Source organism: Rhinoraja longicauda, unplaced genomic scaffold (genome assembly GCF_053455715.1).
Source record: "Rhinoraja longicauda isolate Sanriku21f unplaced genomic scaffold, sRhiLon1.1 Scf000089, whole genome shotgun sequence".
NCBI classification, from domain to species: Eukaryota; Metazoa; Chordata; class Chondrichthyes; order Rajiformes; family Arhynchobatidae; genus Rhinoraja; species Rhinoraja longicauda.
In genome coordinates this window covers 11,642-32,500 of record NW_027601307.1, presented here as the reverse complement: position 1 = coordinate 32,500, position 20,859 = coordinate 11,642, and the positions used below count along the sequence as shown (strand labels likewise).

At 48.3% G+C, this 20,859-nt stretch overlaps 1 protein-coding gene across 6 annotated transcripts in view; it reads right to left on the bottom strand.

Annotated features, from left to right (window-relative positions):
• The window catches only part of LOC144589972 (uncharacterized), a 287,778-nt gene extending 267,347 nt beyond the window's left edge, over nt 1-20,431 (bottom strand). For 4 of the 6 annotated variants that reach the window (XR_013546105.1, XR_013546108.1, XM_078394887.1 and 1 more), the window contains exons 1-2: nt 20,331-20,431; nt 17,881-17,986 (exon numbers count right to left, since the gene is read on the bottom strand). The gene's annotated coding sequence lies outside the window, so the exon portion shown is untranslated. Of the gene's footprint in view, nt 1-4,664; nt 4,735-7,744; nt 11,302-17,880; nt 17,987-20,330 lie in introns of those variants that run through there. The other 2 variants (XR_013546107.1, XR_013546106.1) reach the window with 2 other exon arrangements.
• Nucleotides 20,432-20,859: the final 428 nt, after the last annotated feature.

The window sequence follows — 20,859 nt, the reverse complement described above, 5'->3', positions numbered from 1 at the left end:
ATACAGATAGACTTCACCGAGTTGCCCCGGATGGAGATGGAAATACCTGTTAGTGGTAGTAGACCATTTCACTAGATGGGTAGAGGCATTCCCTACAGCAACTGCCACCTCACAGTCGGTAGCCAGGGTATTATTGGAGCAAATTATACCCAGATATGGGATTGTGGAAACAATAGACTCAGATAGAGGGACCCATTTTGCCTCCAAAACACATAAAATGATATGTGAAGCATTAGGAATTGAATGGAAATTGCATACACCATGGCATCCCCAGAGTTCCGGAAAGGTGGAAAGAATGAATGGCACCTTGAAGACCCAAATCACCAAGTTAATAGAGGAAACGAGACTCCCCTGGACTAAGTGCCTTCCGATAGCCTTGTTAAGAATCCGAACGGCACCTCGGAAAGACATAGGGGTATCACCATATGAGATGTTATTCGGGCTCCCGTACTTAGGAAAGATAGAAGGGGTCCCAACAATACCAGGGAACGACGTGTTCCTAAGAAACTATTTACTGGCAGTATCCCAATCTCTTGCAGAACTAAAAACTAAAGGATTACTGGCCCAGAGCCCGCCACTGGATTTTCCGATTCACTCAGTCAAGGCTGGAGACTGGGTACTAATAAAAACGTGGAAGGAAGAAAAGTTGCAACCTAGGTGGACTGGACCCTACCTTGTGTTATTAACCACCGAGACAGCAGTACGAACAAAAGAAAAAGGGTGGACACACGCAAGTCGATTTAAGGGTCCCGTGGAGGCCCCACCAGACAATACCAGCCCGTGGACGGTACGTGGAGGAAAGGAGCCATTGACTTTGGTATTCACCAAAACCCCGCACGGAAAATGAAGACTTCGTGCTGGTGGATCGGGTGCTGGGTGGTTACCCAGCTTGTGAGTAATGTAGCATGTATAAAAATCACTATACCACAGAATAGAAGGGCCACCACCATCCCATTTGATGTATATAAAGGAAAATGGTGGTGTGGTTATAGAATGTATGTATGCACCCATCCCTGTAAAAATTGGCGCGAGGTATTCACTTCATCCAGAGAAGGGTGGCATAAGTCCACCTATCAAACTGATAGGTGGAGAGTATATCAAAACCCAAACAAGGGATTGCCAGGACGTGTATATGTAAGCATACAGAGGGTTCAAATAAAGGAAAGTGGTAGGTATTGGATATGTGCAGATAGAACAGGGAAGGACGCATGCCTGAGGTTTGAAATAGAGGTAGAACGGGACGGATATATAGTAAAATATGAGGATAAGGGGGAAATGTTCCGGATAGATGACAGTCAGAGTAGGGATCCCTGGGCAACCCCAGCACCACCGGTAGTCAGCAATGTCACCACGGAATATGAGCCTAAGGATTTGAAGATAATGATAGTAACAGGAGAAATAGAATTAATGCAATTGTATGGGGAGGGAATACCAACAGGGAAAAGGGAACCAACACCTGGCTTACCTGGATGATGTACACGGCCAGAAGTATGCAACAAACCAATTGCTACGCCTGTGCCGCAGCTAAGCCTCAGCTGGTCCCAGTACCATTTCCCCTGAATTGGAATAGGACACCTGGGGCTATGTCATGTATACTACAACTATTGACGAATCCCATACTACCAAAGAATGAGACCTGCCAGAGCTACCATTACTTATTCCCGGCTAGCAACAACAACACGAAGGGCTGAAGGAAAGACCCTCGACCTCCCCCATTCACCATGGGGAGGCGGGATTTGAGTGCTATACAAGATATAACCCAGATGGACAGGAAATGGGGGAGGTGCTAAACTGCAATCAGACGTATAACATAACAGCTGAGGAACAGGGGTCACTGTTCAGTAGCTCCTGGCTGAGAAAGCAGATAGTCAGTAGAGCCGATGTCTGGTGGTGGTGCGGAGAGGATACCCTGTGGCCCCGGCTACCAGGGTCATGGACGGGAACCTGTACCCTTACACAACTGATGATGCCCTTCACCATAGCAGTAGAGCATGCGGTCGAACTCAATGAAGGAGGCCGACGACAAAGGAGAGGGGTGAGAGGATCGACACACACATCCAAATAGATGCAATAGGGGTGCCAAGAGGGATACCCGATGAATTCAAAGCCAGAAACCAGATAGCTGCTGGCTTTGAGTCCATACTCTTCTGGTGGTCCACAATTAATAAAAATGTGGACTGGATCAACTACCTATACTACAATCAACAAAGCTTTATAAATTACACTCGAGATGCGGTTGAAGGATTAGCGGAACTGACAGCTACCAGCCTAATGGCCTGGCAAAATCGCATGGCCTTGGACATGCTGCTGGCTGAAAAAGGGGAGGTGTGCGTAATGTTTGGGGAACAATGTTGCACCTTCATCCCCAACAACACTGCTCCTGATGGGTCCGTGTCAAGGGCCCTAGCGAGTCTCACCTCCCTGTCTATCGAATTGGCCGAGAACTCTGGAGTAGACCGGGACCGGGTTTCTAGACTCCTGGTTTGGGAAATGGAAGCACATCTTTACATCAGCCCTAACATCAGTGATAGTTATGATGGGGTTGCTGTGTCTATTCGGATGTTGCATCATTCCCTGCATACGGGGGTTGTCTCAGCGATTGATAGAGACAGCTCTGACAAAGAACGACATCGCCATGATGGCCTTTAGAACACAGCATGACCAGCAGGAGGAATATAGAGAGGCAAAGACTCTGCTGCTAGCACTAGAAAAGGAAGAAATAGTATAAATCAAAGTAGCGTGCCATAAGAAAAAGGGTGGATTGTGAGAGGTAAAAAAAAAAGGGATAATTGATTTAGACTCGGGACCCTGAGAAATAGCTGACCCGACCGTGCTCGGCTAGAAAAAAAAAGGGACCCTGAGAAATAGCTGACCCGACCGTGCTCGGCTAGAAAAAAACCCGCAAGAACAAATGGTGACAGTCCAAGGACAAGTGTTAGAAGATAATCAGAGAACTAGGAGGAAGGGCAAAATAATCAGAGAACTAGGGGAGAGGAAGGGCATGAACTACTCTGTACTGCGCTTGCCTAATGAGATAAATGAATATTACAAAAACGCCCAGCATGACAAGATGTCTCATTTAAATGCGCATGCGATGTATGATGTGGGAGGCAACAGGGGCGGTGACGGTAGATTGTGCACCTCAGTGCTCCGATTGGAAGGAGCCCGAAGGGGAGGAATTAAAGGTGTAACAATTGTAAATTGAAGTGAATAAAAAGAAGGGATTTTCCCGACCTCGGTGTGTCTCGAGAGGGGAGGCACCCAACTCTGCAGACTTGCAAATAAACTATTCTTGTTTCTCAAGATTGTCTCGAGCATCGTGATTGTGAGCACTCACATTTGCATCTCACACAATCATTCCTCGCTCACTAAAAATTACATCAGTTTATCGAAAGAACTGAATTGGAAGCAGCCATATATCTTGGACCATTAAAAATTATGGAGAGTACTGCAAAGAGGGTAACAGATAGGACCACTAAACGGTTTGAAAATCAGCATGAGAACATCATGACTGAGCTCAACACAGAGGAAATAGTGGAATAAGATGGCACAAACTGGAAAACAAGGATCATCAGTTATTCACTCAAGCTTCCAAGGATACTGTTTCTCAGTCTGTCCACCCACTCGTCGTTCTCTCCTGTTCCCTCATATTCCAGTCCCCATTTCACCAACTGTCCCCTTGATTCCTTGTGTCAAATTTTGCTCAGTTTGCAGCCTTCCGTTCACCAATGTTACCTGCGCTCCTGATATTGAAAGTTGCTTGTTCGCACTTTATTCAGTCTGATGAAGGGTCTTTTGTGTTTTTTGTTGTTTTTGTATGAATTGTAGTTTTAATATGGTGTAGTGTTAGTATGTTATGTGGGGGGGGGGGTGGGAGGGAACGGGAACTGTAAAAAAAATTCTCTCTCCCGAACGGAGACGCGACCTTTGTTTCTGTGTCGTGTCTCCGTTCCCGTTGCGGCCTACCACCGGCCATGCACCTGGGACCACCTGGGGCTCTGGTTCGCAGAGCCCGCGGCCCGGACTCACCACCTGCGGCGCTGGCCGCCTTCGGATGCTGCGGGAGCGGCTGCGACTCGTCTCCGGAGGCTCCGGCGCGGGCCGCGTGGATGTCGGAAGCCCGCAGGCCCCTGGGTGGGGGCCGACATCGGGAGCACCAGCAGCGGCAGAGGCAGCGTGTTCGCCCACCCCGAATCGCGGGGCTTGGGTCGGCCCGCCGCGGACCTTTCACCGTCCGGCGCGGCCTGGTATTGGCCGTGGACCTTTCACCGTCCGGCGCGGCGCTCCAATGTCGGGAGCCCCGACCGCCCCGACGTGGCAAGTTCAACAGCCTGACCTCGGGAGAAGACGGCAGGGAAGAGAAAAGACATTTTGGCCTTCCATCACAGTGAGAAAGGACTGGAGGAGACTCACTGTGATGGATGTTTCTTTTGTTTGGTGTTAGTGTATGATTGTATGTGTTATTGCATTTTTATTGATTATTCTTATTGGTCTTAGTGTTTCAACTGCGGGTAATGTTTCATTTCACTACACTTTTATGTGTATGTGACAAATAAACGACCATTGACTATTGAATCCAAACTGCTTTCCATTCCTTCTGCAAACTCTGCCTGAGCCGTTATATTACTCCAGCATTTTGTTCAAGATTCCAGTAATTGTAGTACCTGAATCTTGCTCTCATTTTGCCAGGTATAGTCGAAGAGGGCAGAATTGACCAGGACATGGGTTTCCATTTGACCTGCAATGGCCACAGAAGAGAAAATGAATTGTTTATGTCTCTGCACAGAAACACGCCATTCTGCCCAGCAGCTCCATGACATGTTTTACATTCCACGTCAACCTCCTCTAACGTGGCAGCTCTGGACACTCAGCTGTGCGGTGGGACTACAGTAACAGAGAGGACTGGAAATGGAACATCCACATTGGTGTCAGTGCTCGAGAACTATGATGAGCGGACAGCCTTGGCACCTGCAAAACAGCCAAGACTAGAAAATGTTGTTGGGATTTTAAATGAGTTTAAAGGGAGAGAATGGATAAGCTGTCTATTTTCCCTGGAGCAAAGGTAAAACCTGAGCGGTGTCTTTATGGAGGTTTATAAATTTATGTGGAATGTAAGTAAGCTGTATGCAGACACAAAATGCTGGAGTAACTCAGCGGGTCAGGCAGCATCTTGGGAGAGAAGGAATGGGTGACTTTTCGAGTCGCTACCTGACCCACTGAGTTACTGTGTCTACCTTCCATTGAAACCAGCATCTGCAGTTTTTTTTCCTAAGTAAGCTGTATAGTCACAATCTCTTTCTCATGATAAAAGTCATAGGTTTAAGGAGGGACACATTTTTCAGAGCATGGTGAGTATATGGAATGAGCAGCCAGAGCAAGTGGTTGAGGCACGTACAATTATCATGTTTCAAAGAAATTTGAAGAGGCACTTGGACAATAAAGATGTCGGGAGAGATACAACAAACTGCATATTCTGCAATTTTGAACAAATCTCCAAGTGCTGGAAGAGCTCAGCAGGTCAAGCAGCATCTGTGGAGGGAATGGACAGGCAATGTTTCAGGTCAGGCTCCCTCGTCAGACTCCGAACACCATCTGTCCATTCCCTCCACAGATGCTATCTGTCCAGTTGTGTTGCTCCAACACTTGGAGGAACACTTGCTCAGGGACATGGGCAAACCACGGACGTGTTGGGCCAAAGTGCATGTTTCCATGCTGTTCAAATCTATGCCAGCTGTGAAGACATTAAATGTTACCACGCAGGAATGTCCAATTCAGGCTAAAATCACAGCCATGCCATGTGCCCATCCCCGCTTGCTGCAATCATGCAATTTTGTTCCTGTCTAAACTAACATCATTCCTAACATTGCGTACTTTACAACACACTCAAAGCTCAGTGTTCAACATTAATAGTGAGCCATCCTGGGGAGGGATGTGTCTATTTTCTAGATGTTTATTATCCAATCCATTCTCAGTATAAAATCCCAGTACACAACAGAGGGCCAACATTAGCTCACTGCTGGTGTGGGAGGAAATTATCCTGCAGATGATGCCTCTCACACGTCTGTCCTCTGATTCATCATCTCTGCTCACTGTGCACCAGCCCCCACCCCCTCTCCTCCCTTACTCAGCTGTGCTCCCCTCAAGTCAAGGCATCACAGACAGACACAGATCAAGAGAATGGGTTTGAACCTGGTGAATGGAACTTAATTAAGAGCAATGTGAGGTCACGCACTTGTGTGAAGTATGAAAAGGCAGAGGAAATTGAAAATGGTGGAGTGCAGACAGATCGAGGTGTTCTTGTGCATGAGACACCTGACAGTCGACATGAAGGTGTGACAAACATCAGGAAGGTAAGCAGCACATTGGGATTTATTGCAAGCGGGGTTGGAGATGATAATGCAGAGTTTAAATTCAACCTGAAATACTATGTGTGGTATTGGTCTCGTTATTTAAGAGTATATTTGCATTGAAGATAGCCCAGAAGAGATTAACTCACCTAATTTCAGGGATAACGCTTTTATATTATCACAAATGTCTAAAAATGTTGGTTTGTGTTGTTTGGAGTTGACAAGGATAAGGGATAAATGAGGGATGAGCCACACACGAGCCCAAGGCAGCAGATATCTATGTATGTATATAACAGGCTAGATGGTGGGACAGAGTCAGAGACAAACAGCATGGAAACAGGACCTTTGACTCCACACCAACCATCCATTAAAAAAAATCCAAACCTCAACTAAGTTATTCTCCCCCATTTTATCTTTGGGCTTGCTTTGTTTCTCACCAACATTGTTTTTATTAATGAACTAAAACATTATTTGTGTTTATGTTATCTTTTATAGAGGTATTAGGCTGCTGTAAATAACAATTTCATTGCACCGTTTCGGTAAATATGTTTCAATCTCTCCCTTCTCCCATCCTCACCCCCCTCCCCCTTTCCCACTTCCTCTTCCCATTCTGCCCACCCAGATTGCTCCATTCACAACACAGAACAATGTATAAGATAGAATTAAAATAAAGTACCATCATTGATGTTTTGGGAGCTGAGAGGAAACCCACAAGGTGACAGGGAGAATGTGTAAATTGCATACAGTCAGCACCCGAGGTCACATTCGAAGCCAGATGATGGGAGAACCGAGGCAGCAGCTCTACGAGCTGCACCACTGTGAGAAGTTTTGAACAAAGCTATTTAAGAAGTGAATTATTGAAAAGGGCAGCAAGAATAAATTAGGAAGCTACAGAACAGCGAGCCTGACATCAGTGGCGCAAAGGTTATTTGAGGGAAGTTGGAGGGACTGGATCTACCAGCATTTCGATAGGCATGGACATTCTCAAGGGGAGGGTGAGTGCTGTGCATGTTGGCACAAATGAGTTTAGGAAAAAGAAAGAGGTCCCACAAAATGAATATACATAGTTAGGCAAAAGGTTCAAAAGCATGAACTCCAGTACCACGTGCTAATGAGGGTAGGTACAAGAAATTTGGACAGATAAATGTGTGGCTGAGGAGTTGTTGCAGGGGGTAGGGATTTGGATTTTTGAACCATTAGAATCTCTTCTGGGGCAGAGTTGATCCATACAAGGAGGATGGGTTACACTTGATCTGGAGACCAACCAATATCCTGGCTGGAAAGTTTACTGCTGGTAGTCGGGTGGGTTTAAATTAACTTTGCTGGTTGGGGGGGGGGGGTGTTCACTGCAGAACTGAGAGAACTGAGGCAGGTGAGAGGCTGGAACTAGGTATGGAGGATGATAAAGAAAGCTCACTAGGCCGGATAGCACAGCAGGACGTGACGTAGGACTGTTGTGATTTTGTGGAATCACCCACAGTTGTGAATTTGTGGAATCACCCAGAGAGCTGAGAATTTGTGGAATTCTCTGCCACGGAAGGCAGTGGAGGCCAATTCACTGGATGGATTTAAAAGAGAGTTAGATAGAGCTCTTGGGCATAGCGAAATCAAAGGGTATGGGAGAAGGCAGGCACAGGTGACTGATTGTGGATGATCAGCCTTGATCACAATGAATGGCGGTGCTGGCTCAAAGGGACGAATGGCCAACTCCTCCTGCACCTATTTTCTGTTTCTATGTTTCTATTGAATAGCGTCTATTTAATGCGAGAGGCCTGATGGGTAAGACTTGGATAGGTACATGCGACTAGGACATTTTAAAAATTACAAAAACATGGCTAAGAGAGGTACAGAACTGGCAGTTTAATGATCCAGGGTACAGGTGCTAGAGGTACAAGAGATGGGGGTAAAAGAGGAGAGGTTGTTGCTCGATTGATTAAGGAGAATGTCACGGCAGTAATCAGATGACATTTCTGATGGGTCTTGTAGTGAGGTTGTATCAGTGGAGCTCAGAAATTAAAAAACGGATGATTAGCTTGTTGGGAGTGTACTACAGGCCCTTAAATAGCCAACGGGAATTATAAGAACAAATGTGCGAGGAAATTTCAGACAGCCGACTAATAGGGTTACCATCATCAGGGATTTTAACTCTCCCAATATAGACTGGGACAGCCAGAGTGTCAAGGGCTGAGATGGCATGGAATTTGTCAAATGAGTTCAGGAAAGTTTCCTCAGGCAATAATTAGAGGCCACTATGGGAGAGAGCAAAGCTCGATCTTCTCTTTAGAAATTGGGGCAGGCAAGTGCCTGAAATGTCAGTGGATGAGCGTTTTAGGAGGTGTTGGAAAATAACTGCAGATGCTGGTACAAATCGAAGGTGTCACAAAATGCTGAAATAATTCAGCAGGTCAGGCAGCATCTCAGGAGAGAAAGAATGGGTGACGTTTCGGGTCGAGACCATTCTTCAGACTGATGTCAGGGGGCGGGACAAAGAAAGGATATAGGTGGAGACAGGAAGACACAGGGAGAACTGGGAAGGGGGAGGGGAAGAGGGAGACAGAGGAACTATCTAAAGTTGGAGAAGTCAATGTTCATACCGCTAGGCTGCAAGATGACCAAGCAAAATATGAGGTGCAGTTCCTCGAATTTCCGGTGGGCCTCACCATAGCACTGGAGGAGGCCCATGACAGAAAGGTCAGACTGGGAATGGGAGGGGGAGTTGAAGTGCTTAGCCACCGAGAGATCAGGTTGGTTAAGGCGGACTGAACAAAGGTGTTGAGCGAAACGATCACCGAGCCTGCGTTTGGTCTCGCCGATGTAGAGAAGTTGACATCTAGAACAGCGGACACAATAGATGATGTTGGAGGAGGTGCAGGTGAACCTCTGTCTCACCTGGAAAGACGATTTGGGTCCTTGGATGGAGTTGATGGGGGAGGTAAAGGAACATGTGTTGCATCTCGTGCGGTTGCAGGGGAAAGTGCCCGGGGAGGGGGTGGTTTGGGTAGGAAGGGACGAGTGGACCAGGGAGTTACGGATGGAACGGTCTCTACGGAACGCAGAAAGGGGAGGAGATGGGAAGATATGGCCAGTGGTGGGGTCCCGTTGGAGGTGATGGAAATGTTGGAGGATGATTTGTTGGATACGCTGGCTGATGGGGTGGAAGGTGAGGACGAAACGTCACCCATTCCTTCTCTCCTGATATGCTGCCTGACCCGCTGAGTTACTCCAGCATTTTGTGATACCAGCGTTTTAGGAGGAGTGACCACAGTTCTATTAGCTTTAAAATAGTCATGGTTAAAGAGAGGGTGGGCTCACAAGTTAAAATTCTAAATTGGGACTCGTGTAACTTTGATGGTATGAGACGGGAACTTGCTCAAGTTGATTGGAGTAGGTTCTTTGCAGGCAAAGAAACATCCGGAAAGCGGGATGCCTTTAAAAGTGTGATGGCATGTGCTCAGAACATGCATGTTCCAATTCGAGCAAAGGGCAAGGCAGGTGGGAGTAAGGAAGCCTGCATGATCAGAGAAATTGAGCCTCTGGTCTGGAAAAAGGAGGCATAGAACTTGTGTAGGCAGCTGGGATCAAGTGTAACGCTGGAGAAGTTTCGGGAAAATCAGGAGGGCATAAAATAGGGAAATAATATTAAGGAAAATCCAGAGAGATTTTATGTACATTAAGATAAAGACGGTAAATAGAGAGAGAATAGGGTTCTCCAGAAACCAAAATGGCTATCTCTAAATGCTGCGGGAGACGGGCAAGGTCCTCAGTAAGGAAAGTCTGTAATATGGTCGAAGAGGTACTGGATGTCCTAAGGTTATTGGAAGTACATAAATCTCCTGGGCCTGATCAGACATATCCAAGAATACTGTAGGTAGCTTGAGAAGAATTGCAGGATCCCTGGCTAAGATATATGAATCATCATTAGGCGCGGGTGAGCTGCCGCAAGAGTGGAGGGTGGCTAATGTTGCGCCTCTATTTGAGAAAGGCTGCAAGGAATAACCTGGGAACTATAGACCAGTGAGCCTAACATCTGTGGTAGGCAAATTATTGGAGAGGATTCTGAGATGAGATATACATGCATTTGGTTAGACATGGGCTGATTAGAGTCAGAGAGTTACACAGCGTGGGAACAGACTTTTTGGTCTAACTTGCCTATGCCGACCAACATGCCCCATCTACGCTGCCCTGGTGTGCTTAAAATGTTTAAAGTCCTCTTCATGCATGATAATAAGTCTGTGTTTTAAATTAGGTTGAAACTGGGCATCTGCAGCTGACACTCACTGCAGTTTACTTTAGTCAGATTCTGTTCTCAAAGGACAAATGGCAATCATAAAACAATAAAATACAGTTGAAAGGGTAACAGGACATTTGCTTATCTGTAATGGCTGTGTTTACTCTGCTGCGCTTTGAGAGGTGCACAATGTATATTTGTATAAGATCATTTGGAGGAAGGAAAACCTCTAAAGTGTTTGCTATGGCAAACCAAACATCAAAAGGAAAGTCTGTACTTAAGGAACAGATGAATCTTTGTTCGTTGAGCAATCTCCTACAATTGCTCCCAGTGATCACTGTGTTTGGCGCTTTGGAATAAACTCTTGCTTGTCTTGCCAGATCTTTGTGTTGTGTTTTAACGTTTTCTTTAACAAGGGGGAGTTGGGCAAGCTAGGGCTTTATTCCTTTGAGCTCAGGAGGCTAAGCGGTGATCATAAGGTGTATATATTATTGTCTATGTCGTCTGAACGTTTGACAGCACCGGGCCTCGACTCGCCAAAGTTTAGAAAGTTGAGGGGGGATCCTCATTGAAAATTACAGAACAATGGAACGCTGTAGAGTGGATGTGGAAAGCATGTTTCCACTGGTGGGAGAGTTTCAGACCAGAAGTTATAGCCACAGAATGAAAGGGCGCTCTTTCAGAAACGAGGTAAGGAGGAACTTCTTTAGTCATAGGATAGTTAATCTGTGGAATAAGAAGACAGAAGGCAGTCAGTGGATATTTTTAAGGCAGAGATGGACAAATTCTTGATTAGAATAGGTGTCAAGTGTTATGGGGAGAAGGAAGGAAAATGGGATTAGGATACAGACATCAGCCATGATTGAATGGGGAAGTGGTCTCGATGGACCAAATTGCCTAATTCTACTCGTGTAACTCGTGAACTTTTATCCTGAGTAGGGAAATCAAGAACCAGAGGGACTTAAGTTTAATGTGAGAGGCAAAAGATTCAATAGAAAATCTGAGGGCAGCATTTTCAAACAGGGGGTGGGTAAATAGAAGTAGCTGCCAGAGGAGGTAGTTAAGGCGGGTGCTGTAAAAACATTTAAAAACATTTGGACAGGTACTTGGATAGGAAAGGTTTAGAGGGTTATGGGCCACATTCTGGCAGGTGGGACTAGCGTAGACTGAAGGAAGAAGAGCCTGCTCATTGAACAGAAGAGCCTGCTTCTGTGCAGTATGACTCCAGGTCGGTTTAGAGATAGTCAGCATTGCTTTGGCAATGGGAAATCCTATCTCACAAACCTAACAAGTATATTTCGAAGATGAGGCCAGGACAGTGAGCAGGGCAGTTTCAGACTTCAGAACACCACTGACAAGTTGCCATATGGTAGGCTAGTGTGGAAGGTTAGATCACATGGAATCCAAGGCGAGCTAGACAATTCGATTCAAGATGGCTTGGATGAAAGAGTCAATGGTTAGTTTTAGAGCACTGTTTTTCTCATTGGAGGCCTGTGACCAGTGGAGTGATGCAGAGGTCAGTGCTGTGTCCACTGTTGTTTGTTATCCACATTAACAATCTGGATGACAGTGTAGTTAAATTTGTACGTGAATTTGTAAATTATGGTAATTATTACACCATAATTGTTCAGTCACATTCAGGGAGAGCATGGTGACGCTGGAATTCTCCACCCTGGAGGTTAGATTGTTGATGATGGAGGTCACAGATCAGTTTTTCAAAGATCATGGAATGCAAAGCTATGTGCAGTTGGCACAGGAGAGGAGTTGAGGTGTGGAGCAAATTGGCTCTGGTCACATTAAATTATGGGGCATGTTTGAGGAGACAAGTGGCCCACTCTCACTTCTGTCCCTTTCGTGTAGTGGTGCAAAAGGGTAGAGTGCTTTGGGAGGTGATTCTTGGGCAGGGGGTCTAATCAGCCATGTCTGGATGATCTAAATTCAGTTGAGATCGGCCCCGTGGAGTGCTCATCCTGCAACATGTGGAAGATCAGGGATATTGTCGGTGTCCCTGATGACTACGTGTGCAGGAAGTGTGTCCAGCTGCAGCTCCTGGCAGACCGCATTGAACGGTTGGAGCTGCGGTTGGATTCATACTGGAGCATCCAAGATGCTGAGAAGGTCGTGAATAGCACGTACAGTGAGTTGGCCACACCGCAGATAAAAGACAAGCGGACAGAAAGGGAACAGGTGGCCACTAGCCAGCGTAACAGTAGGCAGGTAGGGCAGGAGTCTCCTGCGGTCATCTCCCTCCTAAACAGATATACCATTTTGGATACTGTTGGGGGAGATGGCTCACATGGGGAAGGCAGCAGCAGCCAAGTTCATGGCACCGTGGGTGGCGCTGTGGCAAAAGAGGGGAGGAAAAAGAGTGGAAGGGCTATAGTAATAGGGGATTCAATTGTAAGGGGAATAGATAGGCGTTTCTGCGGCCGCAAACGAGACTCCAGGATGGTATGTTGCCTCCCTGGTGCAAGGGTCAGGGATGTCTCTGAGCGGCTGCAGAACATTCTGGAGGGGGAGGGTGAACAGCCAGTTGTCGTGGTGCACATTGGCACCAACGATATAGGTAAAAAACGAGATGTGGTCCTACAAGGTGAATTTAGGAAGCTAGGAGATAAACTTAAAAGTAGGACCTCAAAGGTAATAATCTCTGGATTACTACCAGTGCCACGTGCTAGTCAGAGTAGAAATAGGAGGATATTTCAGATGAATACGTGGCTTGAAAAATGGTGCAAGGGGGAGGGATTCAAATTTCTAGGACATTGGAACCAGTTCTGGGGGAGGTGGGACTAGTACAAACAGGACGGTCTGCACCTGAGCTGGAATGGAACCAATTTCCTTGGGGGAGTGTTTGCTAGTGCTGTCGGGGAGGATTTAAACTAATGTAGCAGGGGGATGGGAGCATGAACAGAGAGACAGAGGGGTGTAAAATGAGGCTAGAAGCAATAGGTAGCAAGGTGAAAAGTGGCAGGCAGACAAATCCAGGGCAAAAATCAAAAAGGGCCACTTTTCAACATAATTGTATAAGGGTTGTAAAAACAAGCCTGAAGGCTTTGTGTCTCAATGCAAGGAGCATTTGTAATAAGGTGGATGAGTGGAATGTGCAGATAGTTATTAATGAATATGATATAGTTGGGATCAGTAAGGCATTTGACAAGGTTCCACATGGAAGGTTGATTAAGCAGTAAGGCATTTGACAAGGTTCCACATGGAAGGTTGATTAAGCAGTAAGGCATTTGACAAGGTTCCACATGGAAGGTTGATTAAGAAGGTTAAATCGTTGGGTATTAATAGTGAGGTTGCAAGATGGATTCAACAATGGCTGAATGGGAGATACCAGAGGGTAACGGTTGACAATTGTATGTCAGGTTGGAGGCCAGTGTCTAGTGGAGTGCCCCAAGGATCTGTGTTGGGTCCACTGTTTGTCATTTACATTAATGATCTGGATGATGGTGTGGCAAATTGGATTAGTAAATATGCAGATGATACTAAGATAGGTGGAGTAGTTGATAGTGAGGTAGATTTTCAAAGTCTACAGAGAGACTTGGGCCTTTTGGAAGGGTGGGCTGAAAGATGGCAGATGGAGTTTAATGCTGATAAGTGTGAGGTGCTGCATTTTGGTAGGACAAATCAAAATAGGACGTACAGGGTAAATGGTAGGGAATTGAGGAATGCAGTGGAACAGAGGGATCTGGGAATAACTGTGCATTGTTCCCTGAAGGTGGAATCTCATGTGGATAGGGTGGTGAAGAAGGCGTTTGGTATGCTTGCCTTTATAAATCAGAGCATCGAGTATAGAAGTTGGGATGTAATGTTGAAATTGTACAGGGCATTGGTGAGGCCAAATCTGGAGTATGGTGTGCAGTTCTGGTCGCCAAATTATAGGAAGGATGTCGACAAAATGGAGAGGGTACAGAGGAGATTTACTAGAATGTTGCCTGGGTTTCAGCACTTAGGCTACAGAGAGAGGTTGAACAGGTTGGGTCTTTATTCTTTGGAGCGTAGAAGGTTGAGGGGGGACTTGATAGAGGTTTTTAAAATTTTGAGAGGGACGGACAGAGTTGACGTGGGTAGGCTTTTCCCTTTGAGAGTGGGGAAGATTCCAACAAGGGGACATAGCTTCAGAATTGAGGGACAAAGGTTTAGGGGTAACATGAGGGGGAACTTCTTTACTCAGAGGGTTGTGGCTGTATGGAATGGGCTTCCGGTGGAAGTGGTGGAGGCTGGCTCGATTTTATTATTTAAGAGTAAATTGGATAGGTATATGGATAGGAGGGGATTGGAGGGTTATGGTCTGAGTGCAGGTAGATGAGACTAGGTCAGGGAGAATGGTCGCAGTGGACTGGTAGGGCCGGACAGGCCTGTTTCCATGCTGTAGTTGTTATATGTTATATGTTATATGTTACGGAGACATGGCTCCAGGGTGACCAGGGCTGGGAGCTGAACATCCAGGGATATTCAATATTCAGGAGGGATAGACAGAAAGGAAAAGGAGGTGGGGTAGCGTTGCTGGTTAGAGAGGAGATTAACGCAATAGAAAGGAAGGACATTAGCTTGGAGGATGTGGTATCGATTTGGGTAGAGCTGCGAAACACTAAGGGGCAGAAAACGCTAGTGGGAGTTGTGTACAGGCCACCTAACAGTCGTAGTAGAGTTGGGGATGGCATCAAACAGGAAATTAGAAATGCGTGCAACAAAGGTAAAACAGTTATAATGGGTGACTTCAATCTACATATAGATTGGGTGAATCAAATTGGCAGAGGTGCTGAGGAAGAGGATTTCTTGGAATGTATGCGGGATAGTTTTCTAAACCAACATGCAGAGGAACCAACGAGAGAGCAGGCTATTCTAGACTGGGTATTGAGTAATGAGGAAAGGTTAGTTAGCAGTCTTGATGTGCGTGGCCCCTTGGGCCATGATATGGTTGACCATAAGAGTGACCATAATATGGTTGAGTTCTTCATTAGGATGGAGAGTGACATAGTTAATTCAGAAACAACGGTTCTGAACTTAAAGAAAGGAAACTTTGAGGGCATGAGACGTGAATTGGCCAAGATAGACTGGCAATTGATTCTTAAAGGGTTGACGGTGGATATGCAATGGAAGGCATTTAAAGACCGCATGGATGAACTACAACAATTGTTCATCCCAGTTTGGCAAAAGAATAAATCAGGGAAGGTAGTGTATCCGTGGCTAACAAAGGAGATTAGGGATAGTATCAAAACAAAAGATGAAGCGTACAAATTAGCAAGAAAAAGCAGCCTACCAGAGGACTGGGAGAAATTCAGAGTCCAGCAGAGGAGGACAAAGGACTTAATTAGGAAAGGGAAAATAGATTATGAAAGAAAACTGGCAGGGAACATAAAAACTGACTGCAAAAACTTTTATAGATATGTGAAGAGAAAAAGATTAGTTAAAACAAATGTAGGTCCCTTGCAGTCAGTAACAGGTGAATTGATCATGGGGAACAAGGACATGGCAGACCAATTGAATAACTACTTTGGTTCTGTCTTCACTAAGGAAGACATAAATAATCTGCCGGAAATAGCAGGGGACCGGGGGTCAAATGAAATGGAGGAACTGAGTGAAATCCAGGTTAGTCGGGAAGTGGTGTTAGGTAAATTGAATGGATTAAAGGCCAATAAATCCCCAGGGCCAGATAGGCTGCATCCCAGAGTGCTTAAGGAGGTAGCCCCAGAAATAGTGGATGCATTAGTGATAATTTTTCAATTTTTTTTAGATTCTGGAGTAGTTCCTGAGGATTGGAGGGTAGCTAATGTAACCCCACTTTTCAAAAAGGGAGGGAGAGAGAAAATGGGGAATTACAGACCAGTTAGTCTAACATCGGCAGTGGGGAATATGCTAGAGTCAGTTATTAATGATGGGATAGCAGCACATTTGGAAAGTGGTGAAATCATTGGACAGTCAGCATGGATTTATGAAAGGTAAATCATGTCTGACGAATCTTATAGAATTTTTCGAGGATGTAACTAGTAGAGTGGATAAGGGAGAACCAGTGGATGTGTTATATCTGGACTTCCAGAAGGCTTTCGACAAGGTCCCACATAAGAGATTAGTATGCAAACTTAAAGCACACGGTATTGTGGGTTCAGTATTGATGTGGATAGAGAACTGGCTGGCAGACAGGAAGCAAAGAGTAGGAATAAACGGGTCCTTTTCAGAATGGCAGGCAGTGACTAGTGGGGTACCGCAAGGCTCAGTGCTGGGACCCCAGCTATTTACAATATATATTAATGATTTGGACGAGGGAATTGAATGCAACATCTCCAAGTTTGCAGATGACACGAAGCTGGGGGGCAGTGTTAGCTGTGAAGAGGATGCTAGGAGGCTGCAACGTGACTTGGATAGGTTAGGTGTGTAGGCAAATGCATGGCAGATGCAGTATAATGTGGATAAATGTGAGGTTATCCACTTTGGTGGCAAGAACAGGAAAGCAGACTATTATCTGAATGGTGGCCGATTAGGAGAAGGGGAGATGCAACGAGACCTCGGTGTCGTGGTACACCAGTCATTGAAAGTAGGCATGCAGGTGCAGAAGGCAGTGAAGAAAGCGAATGGTATGTTGGCATTCATAGCAAGGGGATTTGAGTATAGGAGCAGGGAGGTTCTGCTGCAGTTGTACAGGGCATTGGTGAGACCACACCTGGAGTATTGCGTACAGTTTTGGTCTCCTAATCTGAGGAAAGACATTCTTGCCATAGAGGGAGTACAGAGAAGGTTCACCAGATTGATTCCTGGGATGGCAGGACTTTCATATGAAGAAAGACTGGATAGACTCGGCTTGTACTCGCTGGAATTTAGAAGATTGAGGGGGGATCTTATAGAAACTTACAAAATTCTTAAGGGGTTGGACAGGCTAGATGCAGGAAGATTGTTCCCGATGTTGGGGAAGTCCAGAACAAGGGGTCACAGTTTAAGGATAAGGGGGAAGTCTTTTAGGACCGAGATGAGAATGTTTTTTTTCACACAGAGTGGTGAATCTGTGGAATTCTCTGCCACAGAAGGTAGTTGAAGCCAGTTCATTGGCTATATTTAAGAGGGAGTTAGATGTGGCCCTTGTGGCTAAAGGGATCAGGGGGTATGGAGAGAAGGCAGGTACAGGATACTGAGTTGGATGATCAGCCATGATCATATTGAATGGCGGTGCAGGCTCGAAGGGCCGAATGGCCTACTCCTGCACCTATTTTCCATGTTTCTAAAGAGATAAATGAGGAGGTGCGATCATAATGAGGAGTAAGGCAAAACAAAACACACACCCATCTTCCAGTCCCAGCTCCCTCTCACCTCAGCCTTTATTGTGTCTGTTGCTCAACTGTTCCCTGCGGCCTTTCACCAGACCTTGCCTCTGTTTCTGACATGTAGAGCCCATTGTTCTCGCTCTATCCGCTTCCTGAAACAAATGCGACATCAGTCAGGGGCGCGACAGGGAAATAAAATCTGACTGCTAGAACTTTAATGAATGTTGGAATACAAAGAGTCATGCAGCACCACATCCCCTTTAAATTTTCCCCTCTCACAGTGAACCTATAAACCCTAGTTTCAGACCTTCACCCGGTCTGTGCTCACGTGATTTTATAAACCTGTATGTCATCTCCTTATGTTTCTTTGCTCCATGGAAATCAATCCCAGCCTATCCAGCTCCTCCTTCTCACTCAAACCCTCCAATCCAGGTAATCAATCGATCTATGTTGCATCTTTTCCAGTTTACTAACACCCTTCCTGTAGCAGGGTGACTGGAACTGTACATATCATAGCGGGTGTGGTCTCCCTAACGTCTTGCACATTGAGACAGGATGCTGCAGAACAGATCTAGAGACAGATTACCTCTGGGGCTGTCTGCATTCCCTATACCTCCCTGGCCAGGCTCCATCTCCAACCCCCTCCGTGTCTCCCTCCTGCTAATGTCCCACTCCCCAGTTCAAATATCAATCCCCCTGTGTCTGCCTCACATGTCCTAAACCCTCACCATCCCCTCTGCCCCTCCTCACCCTTGACTCCCATAACCCTTGCTATCTCCTCTCCATCCTCCTTGCTGTCCCTGCCCAACTATCGTCCCCTTCAGCCCCATGTCCTCCCTCCCACCCTGCCTACGCCCCTCACTGCCCATCCTCCTCCCACCCCACTCTCCCCACACCCCTCACCTTCTATCCCCACACCCTCCCCCTCTCCCCACACCCTCCCCCTATACGCCTCACTCTCCCCCTACACCGCTTACCCTCCCCCCACTCACCCTCTCCCTCCCCCCTCACCCTCTCCCCACACCCTCTCCCTCCCCCACTCCCCTCACCCTCCCCCACTCCCCTCACCCCTCTCCCTCCCCCTCTCCCCTCACCCTCCCCCTCTCCCCTCACCCTCTCCCCTCACCCTCTCCCCTCACCCTCACCCACTCCCCTCACCCTCTCTCCACACCCTCTCCCTCACCCTCTCCCTCTCCCCACACCCTCTCCCTCCCCCACTCCCCTCACCCCTCTCCCTCCCCCTTCACCCTCTCCCCTCACCCCTCTCCCCTCACCCTCTCCCCTCACCCTCTCCCTCCCCCTCACCCTCTCCCCTCACCCTCCCCCACTCCCCTCACCCTCTCCCTCTCCCCACACCCTCTCCCTCCCCCCCTCCCTCCCCCCTCTCCCTCTCCCTCCCCCTCACCCTCTCCCCACACCCTCTCCCTCCCCCTCACCCTCTCCCCTCACCCTCCCCCACTCCCCTCACCCTCTCCCCACACCCTCTCCCCTCACCCTCCCCCTCACCCTCTCCCCTCACCCTCTCCCCACACCCTCTCCCTCCCCCTCTCCCTCCCCCCTCTCCCTCCCCCTCTCCCCACACCCTCTCCCTCCCCCTCACCCTCTCCCCTCACCCTTCCCCACTCCCCTCACCCTCTCCCCACACCCTCTCCCCTCCCCCTCACCCTCTCCCCTCACCCTCCCCCACTCCCCTCACCCTCCCCCACTCCCCTCACCCCTCTCCCCTCACCCTCCCCCTCTCCCCTCACCCTCCCCCTCTCCCCTCACCCTCACCCTCTCCCCTCACCCTCTCCCTCCCCCTCACCCACTCCCCTCACCCTCTCCCCACACCCTCTCCCTCACCCTCTCCCTCTCCCCACACCCTCTCCCTCCCCCACTCCCCTCACCCCTCTCCCTCCCCCTTCACCCTCTCCCCTCACCCCTCTCCCCTCACCCTCTCCCCTCACCCTCTCCCCACACCCTCTCCCTCCCCCTCACCCTCTCCCCTCACCCTCCCCCACTCCCCTCACCCTCTCCCTCTCCCCACACCCTCTCCCTCCCCCTCTCCCTCCCCCCTCTCCCTCCCCCTCACCCTCTCCCCACACCCTCTCCCTCCCCCTCACCCTCTCCCCTCACCCTCCCCCACTCCCCTCACCCTCTCCCCTCACCCTCCCCCTCACCCCTCACCCTCTCCCCTCACCCCTCTCCCCTCTCCCTCCCCCTCACTCTCCCCTCACCCTCCCCCACTCCCCTCACCCTCTCCCCACACCCTCTCCCTCCCCCTCTCCCTCCCCCTCACCCCTCTCCCTCCCCCTTCACCCTCTCCCCTCACCCCTCACCCTCCCCCTACACCCCTCACCTTCTCTCCCCACACCCTCCCCATCCCGCTTCTCACTCCCTTCCCCCTCACCTTTCCTTCCCACCCCCTTCTCTCCCCCCACATCCCCTTTCTCTCCCACCCCCTCCCCCGCCCCCATCCTCCCCTTCTCTAACCCACCCTGAGCCACCCGGCCCCACCTGTCGTCTCTCCCCGCTCCATTCTCCGACCGTTAAACCGCCATCCTCGCGGGGCGCGCGGTCTCCCTGACGGCGTGACGTAGGGCGGGGCTGAAGGTCCGCTTGACGTGTGGACGTAGGGCGGGGCTGGAGGTCCACCTGACGGCGTGACGTAGGGCGGGGCTTGAGGTCCGCCTGACGTGGTGACGTAGGGCGGGGCTTGAGGGCCACCTGACGTAATGACATACGGCGCGGCTCAGGACCACGTGACGGCGTGACATAAAGAAAACCTGCGGGCAACCTGGCGGCGTGACGTAAGGGGGAGGTCGGGACCAACTGACGGCGTTACGTCATGGGAATCCCCTGGCCGACCTGCCCTGTGACGTAGGTGGAATTCCGCGGGGAGCGCGGGGCAGCGGGTGAAGGTGGATCCTGGTCCGAATCAAAGATACCAGAGGAACAAAATGGTTTCCTGGCTTAAACGGGCGCATATTTCCTTCTGCAGGAGGACCTGTGCCTGCTTAACTTTCTCAGATTTTACCAACCGTTC